This window comes from Pygoscelis adeliae, unplaced genomic scaffold, assembly GCF_000699105.1.
Source record: "Pygoscelis adeliae isolate BGI_AS28 unplaced genomic scaffold, ASM69910v1 Scaffold92, whole genome shotgun sequence".
Classification (NCBI taxonomy): domain Eukaryota; kingdom Metazoa; phylum Chordata; class Aves; order Sphenisciformes; family Spheniscidae; genus Pygoscelis; species Pygoscelis adeliae.
In genome coordinates, this window is record NW_008824306.1 from 366,625 (window position 1) to 376,909 (window position 10,285).

Genomic DNA, 10,285 nt, shown 5'->3' on the forward strand with positions numbered 1-10,285 from the left:
GTAGGTGTGGTGTGGGGGGGTGGCGGCACAGAACACTAAAGGCCGCAGGCTGCAATGTCATCTGCACCTTTACTTTTCATCCAAGACTGGTCATTAAGGTGAGACAATTTTTGTCAGAAAAAAATTTCTATGAACTACTGCCCCTCTTTCAACATAGGGTCAACTCTCATTTTTACAGATACAAGTGAATTATCTCGTTTCAGTTAAGATGTCCTTCTTTAAACATAATGAAATGAGTGCTTTGAAATCACTCTTGGGCACAGCAGAATTCTGCAGACAATCTTCTGATTAGGAACTTACTATTGAGCTTTTCCGATCTAAAAGTTTGCCACTAAAATTCTTAAACCTATGGATTGTTGGAGGCCAAATACATAGACACTTCCTGTTTTCAGCATGCAAAATACTCCTGAGCATCTAGAAAATGCATGTCTGGACTCAGAAAGAAGTTGACGCTCCTACTGAGCGTCAACAGTAGGACAACGTTTCTTGTTTCAGTCTCAACTATATTCGTAAAATGATCTAGTCACCCACAGAAAACTCTCTTAAAAGCACAAAGCTGAGAGACCACACTCAGACAACTAAAACAATATTGGACAAGTGACTCAAGAATTCCTAAAAAAGGTGCTCAGTTACCTATCTCCATCCTTCTGCTCAGTATATCATTACTTATTGATTCAGCTTACACTCTTCCTATTAACATCTCTCTCCAAAACCTGGCAATTTACATTATTTGCCTAACAGGTAATCCTTATGATCAGACTCTTGAAAACCCTACAACCTACTGAGTGGCAGACACAGCATTTACCATCCTACCCTGGAAGGGGGCGGGGGGGAGTGGTGTATGCCCCAAACATACATAGCTTTTCAGATCAATCACAACCAGCTATATTGCTTGATGAGAATAAAAGAATGTTTACCTAAGAAAAGCACCATCTTTCCACCCAAAGGATTAAAACTACTGGACAGTAAGAAACCTCCTCAGCTCAGGCTCGCTTCAGAATCTGTCTTATAAGCCTCTGCCACCTACTGCAGAGCTGACCCTCAGGTTCATACAGTCACAGTCTACCGGTTTCCTCTTCTTACAGGTTTTTCCAGCCCCCCAGAACTACCCACTTTGCAATATCTACAATTACTTTAACACTGACAGCCTTTATTATTTGCCTCCTAAGAGTTTGCCTTCCTCTCTTACTATGACTAGGGTCAAGGGACACCTCAGAATCAGGACAGGGATGATACTGGGTTTCTTATTCACCCCTGTTTCAGATTCCTTGATTTCACATAGAGAATACAAAATAGATTTTACATAATTACCATGTATATGGTTTCAGGATGCTATTTTTTTTTAATCTACGTAATTTCGTAAGAAAATGGTAAAACTTTATAAACTACGTGTTTCAGTAATACGACAGACAATGTCTCCTCATACCCAGAGTCTAAATACATAACCTAAACAAACAAGCGAGGTGAAAATGGGGAGCAAAATGTCTAGAGTGAACGATATCCACCTACCTGTCGTTTTTAGCACACCTAATCAAAAACCATCCTTCTGTGACTGCGTGATTTGTATGATTTGCTCTAGCAAACCTACTTTATGATACCTGAAAATTTAAGAGGCCTTTGAAAGTGATGCAAACATGGAGCAGTTTGTGTATTTAGTGCTTGAGGAAGGAAAAAGTGAACTAGATACTGACACCATCTAGTGGCACCTTGCAAGGCTAAATGTGACTAACACAGATTTTTGGCTTGCTGAACTTCAAAAAGTTAAGAGCAAGCATTAATTTGATGAAATACCCCTGAAAAGAGAACTTTAAAACAACTCAAAGCTCCATATTCTTCTGTGTAAATCAAAACTTGTTTTCTTAAATAGAAATTTCTTTTTTTAATGTTAGTTTTTAAACAAGCGCTAACATTTCTTAGTGCTTATCTGATGTGAAAACAAATAGTAAGATTGAAAATTAGCTGAAGAACTGCACAAGGGAAGCAAGGAAAGGGCACATGCGTTGCTTTAAATCTGACAATGCTTCCAGGAAAAATAAATGTTCATTGAACACCTAGGAAACACATGCAGGTTATGGAAACAGCTTATTACATAGTGCAGGTTTTATCCACAACAGTGTTTTATCCTAGCAAGATGAACACTGCTGGGCCATAAAATTGAAGACATCAAAAGGTGAGGAAATTCCAAGGATGAGTCAATGACCCAAAAAAAAAAAAAAAAAAAATGTTGTAGAAGCTAGAGCAGCAAAATGCAGCTCAGGTCTCTTGTTCCAAGGCCTCAAGGAAAGAGGTTGTTCTCCATTTCCTCCAGAGATTTGTGCTGAAAGTACCAAAGAGACGATCAAAGAAGCCTAAAGCATGTCTTCCTTTCCACACAGAACAAAAACAGACACACAAAGGCAACACAATCATACATTTAAGAAAGAAAAATCACCAAATAGTCCTCTAAGTAATTTTATTAACAACTACACACCCTCATCTGGAAATATAATGCAGCAGCAAAGTGGTGAGAAGCCCACTGTTCCATGATCATGTCCAACTATGAGTTGCAGAGGAGACTAAGAAGTACTAAACATGTAAGACATAGTCGAGTTTGACGAATAGTTTACTGTTACAGAAATCCTTTAGATAATGAACTCTATGAAAGGTCTTAAAATATTGAGAGTATCAGTGAAGGAACACAATGGAATCACATGAAACTCAAAAATCCTTCAAAGAGCATATTCTGCAAAATGACTTTTAACAATTGTTTATTTAGAACACTGCCCAAAAAGAAAATTTTCAGACAACCAGTCAAAAAACATGGTCCAGCTATATTCTGTAACAACAATCTTCTACTGCAAACCCCTGTCGTTGTCCCCCACAGTTTATAAAGAACACTGTAATGTTCTAAGCTTAAGACAACATTCTTTCTTCTATAGGAATTTCATGTAATGCTTTGAACCACCTGAAATTAAACCACCCAAAATTTAACAGCAGCATCCTAAAGATGAAATAAACAGCTCTAAATAGAAGCAACCCAGTTTCTGCCAGCTATTAACAATTACAAACAACAAAATAAAATACCTTAACCCTAAAAATCACACTTATTTGAAGAACAACCATCTCTTCCTCAACTCATTCAGATCACTATGCTACTTAAAACCCATTCTAGTTCTTCAGGACTTATCAGTAAAAGACAGCCCAGCAGCACCCCCGCAGCAACCAGCACAATCCTATCTATGCTGGGATGTTCTCTCTTGCATTTTGTAAGATGACTCCTACTACTCTGTATCTCAGAACACAGTGCATTGAAATGCTTCCTAATGACAATACTTTCCTTCAAAGTCCTAACAGACTAAGACATTACCCATGGCAGAGAAATTCTCTACAGAGCTGGAATTGTAAGTACAAAGGAAAACTCGTACATTGTTGAACCTGGGAGTTGTTCTTGCAACGAACCAACTTTACACAAGAACAATCAAAAAGTGTTTAAATTTTGGCTAAAATGAGCACCTCAATAAACAGTCTGTATTTTTTTTTCAGTTTTGTTTTAAATTTTAGCCTAACAATTTCTAAAAAATGCCCTTGGACTAATTAACACTATCTTATAAATTACTTAAAATATTTTTATATTAGTGCTTTTGACAATGCAGTCACTATCTACAAACAAAATAAGTATCATTAAAACTGTTCTGACATAGTACATAAAAACCATGATCACCACTTGAGTACAGCAGTAAGAATTATTTTAGTGCAGTATTTATTGTGCTTTAGTAACTGTGATGTGAATAATCGCGTGTTTTTCCCAAATCATTCATTAATTGCATTATCTACTTCTACTTCCAGGAATTTTGCTCAGAGAACAGCAATTCAAGCAGGCAAATGATAAAAGTATTTCTCCACTTGTGCAACTGTTAGCTGTCCTCCAAGTCACAGGCTGGAACACAGCCAATATATATGACCCTTCCACAAAATACATATAAAGATCCCTAAGGAAAACAGATGATGTCAGAGTCCATGAGCTCATTAAACAGCATTCAACTAGAATCCAAACCTTAACGATCACTGCCTACACTCTGTACTCCTTACGGAAACCAGAGTCATCGGGAAAAAAATTCAAAAATCTCCAACTACTGATATAGCATCGGTTTCCTCCAAGACTAGCAGCACAATAATTGTGGTAAAATCCCAGCCCTCCCAAGGAATGCGGTAGCAAACAAAGTTCACAGGTATATATACCATGGAGTCCTAGTTGGATTCACAATGCTGCCAGCGTCCAAAAGCTTACATGACAACTCATCAACCTCCTCTGGCAAAACCTGAGGCTGACGTTTCACATTCTGGGGCAATTGTGTCACTTTTTTCTGCTAGACTATTTGCAGTTGGATCAGTTCCCGCCACAGCTGCACGTTCAGCTGTGCCAGCACCAAGCAGAGAGCAGCAACCAGCAGACAGGGGGTGCCACTAGAGACATGCCCAGGGAACAACAGGTTTGGAAACCTCTGAAACAATCAAACAGCGGGGGAATAGCTGCCTCACTAAAAAAAAAGGAGGAAGACATCAGATTAGAGTGAAGAAAATGCCACTGAGGAAACAGAAGAGTTTTGACCGGGAGGAGCAAACGTTCTCATTTTGGGAAATCCTGAAGCCAAATTCTGACCAATCATGCTCAAGACGATGAAAGCTGGGCACAGAAACCACCTTGAACGTAACTGCTAAGCTGAATCAATCTGCCCTGGTTATAATCGCCTGAATACAAGTCAGTGGCTCACAGTATTCAAAATCTGCAAAAAGGTTGATACCTTGCCTAGGACCTTCTCCTAACAGTAGCAGAGTGCAATTAACAAGACAACTCAATTTTATGGCTGCAGAGAAAACCCTTAAGCTAACAACAGTGATTCAAACATACTGCATTTTGGGAAAACTACAAGCTGCAGACCAGTTTCAGATATTTTAAACGCTAGGATAAAACACTGTGATACTCTAGTCTAACCTCAGATATAATACAGAGGAGAAAGAACCTTATCCAGTAATTTCTGATGTAAACTCACAACTTTTGTTGGAGACAATTGCTTCTTTTTTATTAAAAAAGCATATTAAATCTGGACTGCAGTGGCTACAAGTGACAGAAAACACAATGCACTTCAAGGGAAATTACTGCAACATTTACAGGTTTCATTTAAAAATATAAATATATATGCCAGATGTATTTAGACTTCAGCAAGGCATCAGCTATCAACTTACTCCACATTCAAAGGTAGCCTGCCCCAACTGATATTCTCTGCGTACGTGCAGCAAGGGCAGTATTTGCCTGGTTAGTTCCAATAATGACATGCAGCAACCTGCCACGAATCTTTCTCAAGGTCCCTCTTTTCCAGGGTATGAGTCCTAATTCTTCTAAAGAAATGACCTACCGTCTTTTTTACTACATTTATAAGAAGGTATTAGCTACATGAACATACTAACACGTAACAAATACACCCAACTGAATGATCCACATTTGTCAATGTACTTGTGAAAAAATGAGACAGATCAAAACAGAAGAAACTATACACATGAAACCTAACAGATCTCTATCAACTGAGCATTGCTTCATCTTGATCACTGATCATACTTCTGCAATCAACTAACAATTTTGTTCTGCTTCACACAAACTATATTGCAAGCGTTTTTAAACAAAGAACACTATCACATTTGCCTTTAATAAAGGAAGACACACCTTTCCACATTATATACAAAGGTGTACACATTTATTAAAGCTATTTAATTAAATAAATAATAGATATGCGGCATCAGTCATGCTGCTATCTTGTGAATTTTATTAATTATATCCAATTTATTAAACACATCAACTTCTCCTCAACTTTGTCCAAGACTAACTTCAGACTAGACAGACTTATAGTTCTGAAGATCATCCTGCTTCAGCATTTTATGCTTCTGGAACTTCAGGGCTTAAAAATTGGATAAAATATACATTAGCAAGATCAAAACATTTCTGAACTCCCTTTACTTTCGAGTTCCCAAGCATTTAAAATTTAACTATGATTGCAAATAGAACGCATGATAATTAAAAGTAACAGAATTTATAGAATGGAATAAATTATAATGCAACACACCAGCATTCTGTTTCTTTCAAGTAACAGTAGTAAAATAATTATAGAACACTTATGCCTTTTTGCATTGTGCATAATACTTTTATGGTCTTTGGTACTGGAGTTCAACAACTGCTGAGAACAAGAACATGTGTCCCTCACAATAAAAAAAAAAATCCCTTTAACTTCCCTTTTCCTATCAATTAAAATTCCTCCAGTATTATTTTCACTACTACCCCATTTCTTTGAAAATACTGATACACTTTTTTTTTTAAATACTTCCTTACTAACAAAGTTTTTTCACTTCTTGAGAGTTCTTTCATGACTGAGATGTGACTTTAAACAGGCACCTAAGAAAATACTAAGTATTTTAATTCAGGTTTTTAATGCCTGAATGTTTCTTCCCACACAGTTCTGCTCATGCTTGTTTACAGTTCTGGAGAACTGGTATTTTCAACCATCATTTGTATTTTTTATGCTTGTTCTTAAAACCATATACACAGTACAAAGCAGACTCCCCATCAGTAAACCTTGCCTCTGATCCACAGCAATGTCTAGTCCTGTCACTCTTAACTGTTATCAATTCAACAGCAGTTAATACAGTTCAGCCCACAGTCCTGCACTGTCTTTGCTAAGTAAAATACATCCAATAAGCCATACTGCACTCACATCATACCAAGTTGTATTAGGCTAATCGGAAACAACAGTGTAAGTTGTTTGCAGAGGGGGTGGTTGAATTTTCTTTAAAAAATAAGTAAAATAAAATAAAGTAAAAATCAAAACATGAGATCAGAGCATTCTTCAGGAAATTCTATAGCCAGCATATTGCCACGTTCCCTTCAGGCTTTCCCATGTCTCTGGAACTGGAAACACCAGTGGTTGTATTACACCAGTTGGATGGGATGTAGGTATAAGTTGTGGGTATACTAAGGTCCCCAAGCTCTCCATCTATTCAACAGAAAGAGACAGATGCCTCAACCACTCAAAACCTTCTGAATTTACACACTGAATTTAAGTAACTGCAAATTCCTCCCTAGTAACATCAAATCTAAACATTTGTCACCTAAAAAATGAAGGCAAGGTGGGTTTCCAGGAACCCTAACTCACACTTTTACGTTGCACATAGTGAACAAGCGGACACAGACACAGTTATGAAATGGTCCACAGCTAGCCTGAATCACTAAGCAGTGCTTTTGAACTACTATCAGTTATAATTAATGTCCCTATTTCTACGTCCCAAGGTAATTGTAAACCAGTATTTTCGTGTGTTTGGAAAAAGGGGTGGGAGTAGACATTTTTGGGATGGGGGTGTTGTTTGTCTCCTTACACAAAGTCAAACAGAATTGCATTCGTATTAAAACTAAAAAGCAACCACAACGAAAAAAGACATCCCATGAAAGAAATTAAATAATCTGACCTGTTCTAATTAGCTAGGTAGAGTAAGATCCAAAAAGGCCTTCTACTGATCCACACCTCCCACAATTACTGAAAGGAAGGCAGCTATCAGACACCGGGCCCGACACCCAGCATTACATGAAGTGGAAACAGGACAAGCTGAAGATCTAGCCCTCTGTCTCCGTCAGCAACACAGCAGAGTATCTTTGGGAATCCACACCACTACCAAAAAAGCACTCTACTGACCCACAAGCAACAAAGAACCTTTTGTACACTTGTGCTATGTTCACTGGCTGCAATGATGGCAAAAAACATTTAAGGAATTTCAAAGACTAATAAAGCAGAGACCAAAAAAACCAAAAGCCCCCAAAAAACCAAAACACCACACGCACATAAACCACCCCCCCCCAACCCCTACACCCATTCTTCCACTCAGTATTTAAAATAGAACTTGAAACACTTTAACTGCAGATTTTTGCTTTTGAATGAACACTTTCAGCCTAGCCTTACGTGTTGAGATTGTGGACATAGATGAAAGCACTAAGGCTCTCGTCCTATGCACCTGTGTCTCCCACCCCCCATAGGAAACCTTCAGAGGCATGGGTTCAACTGTTTGTACAGTCATGTAACAATGAACCAGAAAAATGAAGTAGGCAGTGTGGTACTACTGTATAAACTAAATAAACTTCATATTCATACCTGAACCAGTAGTGTTTTGGTTTGGGTTTTGTTTTTTTGTTTTGTTTTGTTTTCAATTAAAAAAAGGGGGGAAGAAGAACAAGAAGTTAGACTACGACTGTTTTCATAAATATATCGTCAGTCTTATTCTGTTATGGGCTTTGAAATATAGTACAAACCAAGACAACAGTGTGTTATCCAAATGTTTTTCATTCTGTTGTGTCACCTACATCAAATGACAATCCCCCAATGACATTTATCAGAAATACTAAAAAAACCTTACCTTTTGGATAATCTTCCAATAAGAGGTTGAAGTGACCTAACTGACAAAAGAAATCAGACTCGACCTTTCCTTCAGCTTTCAAAATTAGCGATTCATAGCAGCGAACAGCCTGGGAAAAAGAAATACAAGGTTTTCAAAATTCTGTATTTAACTAAAGCAAATAATATATTTTCTGTACACTTTCTGAGAAATAACAAAGTTTCTTGTTACTCTGCAAGGCAAGAAGTCTACCAACACTCACAGTAACTTGTAGTTAGCATTACTTTTCAAAGAAATGTGATATCTAAGACGGAACAGATTTGGAAGTTCACCGATTCTAACGCAAATTGACAGCAAGTGAACAATAGAAGTTTTCTCTGGTTTATTTATGGACTCCAGAAACATTCAATTTCCCAAACACAAAACAAACCTCTAACATACACAACTATTCTTAATAAAAAAAAAAAAAGCAATGCAAAAAGATTGATTTTATTTATTCTTTCCAATCTGCAAGAAAGAAACCTCTGATTTTATTCTCATTCTGTGTTTGTTTTTTCTAAAGGATTCACATTTCATTCTATCAGTTGTTTCACTAGTTTTGCTAAACTGAAGAACACGCTACCTCAACATGCTTGCTTAAATGATTTATATACCTTAGCGTATATTTCCCAAGATATGATTCTTTTCGCATACCTCTATCATGTCATAAAATGCAGTTTACTACCTTCTACTTAGTACACAGTTACTGTAGACTAAGTAAAGCTAATGTTAGAAACATGAATCCAATTAGAAAAGACTTGTACTTTGAGAAAAGTTGCCCTATAAGTTTTTAAGCAGCACACACGATGAAAGTATGTTCTGTGCTGCAAACACACATTTTTAATAAACTGAACTGATACATTCTATTCACCATAATGGTCATGATCTTTAACCTGTTATATTCTTACCTCATGACTCTATTTACGCTTTGGGAATAAATGAATGAATGAATAAATAAATTGGTTTCACAACTTTTTGAACGTCCAGTTTCTTGATTTTGAACATACTAGCCATTAAAATGAAGTAGCTGAATAAACTTAAACGGGAGGGAAGGTCCTTTGCACCAGCAGTAGACTTTTGACAGTTCTCAAAAGCTTGACAGACTTCCAACAAATTCTAATTCTAGCTGATTAATCCAGGACTTTCACCAACTCACCGTTTGGCTATGTTTCAAATTTGGTCACAATTATGAACTGCTTGATTTTAATGTATTACAGTAATCGAAGACCTTAATACTTAATCTGAAATGACAACCTTTGTTAAGTCATTTTATTAAAACTGGAAATTCAAAAGGGGAAAAAAGATCAATCTATCCTGTAATACTTAAGTCCAAATACTAAATTAGTAGTCTTGCCCATATTTATGATTTACTTCGTGTACACTTGTATTAATCATCGAAATGAGAAATGCCAAAAATAAAATGAGGAAATGTTAAGAAGCAGTTAAAAACACCTGTCCAGAATCCAAATTACTGATCTAATCTGTATTTTAATTTGCCATTTTTACCTTGCTATGCTATTTTAAAAATTATTTTCTTAAATGGTAAGCCATAATAAAATAGGCCTCGCTGTACTCAATGGACACAAAGCCATATATGTGACCAGATGAGTGGGTCTCAGTTTGTATCCCAAGCTTGAGATGTATTACATATGCTTTCACCTACTTCCAAGTTCAGAATAGCCTTATATTTTATGGCTATTTTCAGAAATAAAGTTCTGATGGATAAAAACAAAGCTATGCTGCTGCAAAACGGCAGCAAAATGGGCAACATCTATATTAAATCTATTAGGTGTATGCGTGGTATTAAAATGATTTAATAAAGTCATTTAGATTACTTATT

General features: G+C 36.8%; 1 protein-coding gene across 2 annotated transcripts in view; it reads right to left on the bottom strand.

Moving 5' to 3' along the window:
• Positions 1-8,527, bottom strand: part of KDM6A (lysine (K)-specific demethylase 6A) — a 122,475-nt gene extending 113,948 nt beyond the window's left edge. For both annotated transcript variants that reach the window (XM_009318884.1, XM_009318883.1), the window contains exon 1: positions 8,428-8,527. The gene's annotated coding sequence lies outside the window, so the exon portion shown is untranslated. The remainder of the gene's footprint in view (positions 1-8,427) is intronic.
• Positions 8,528-10,285: the final 1,758 nt, after the last annotated feature.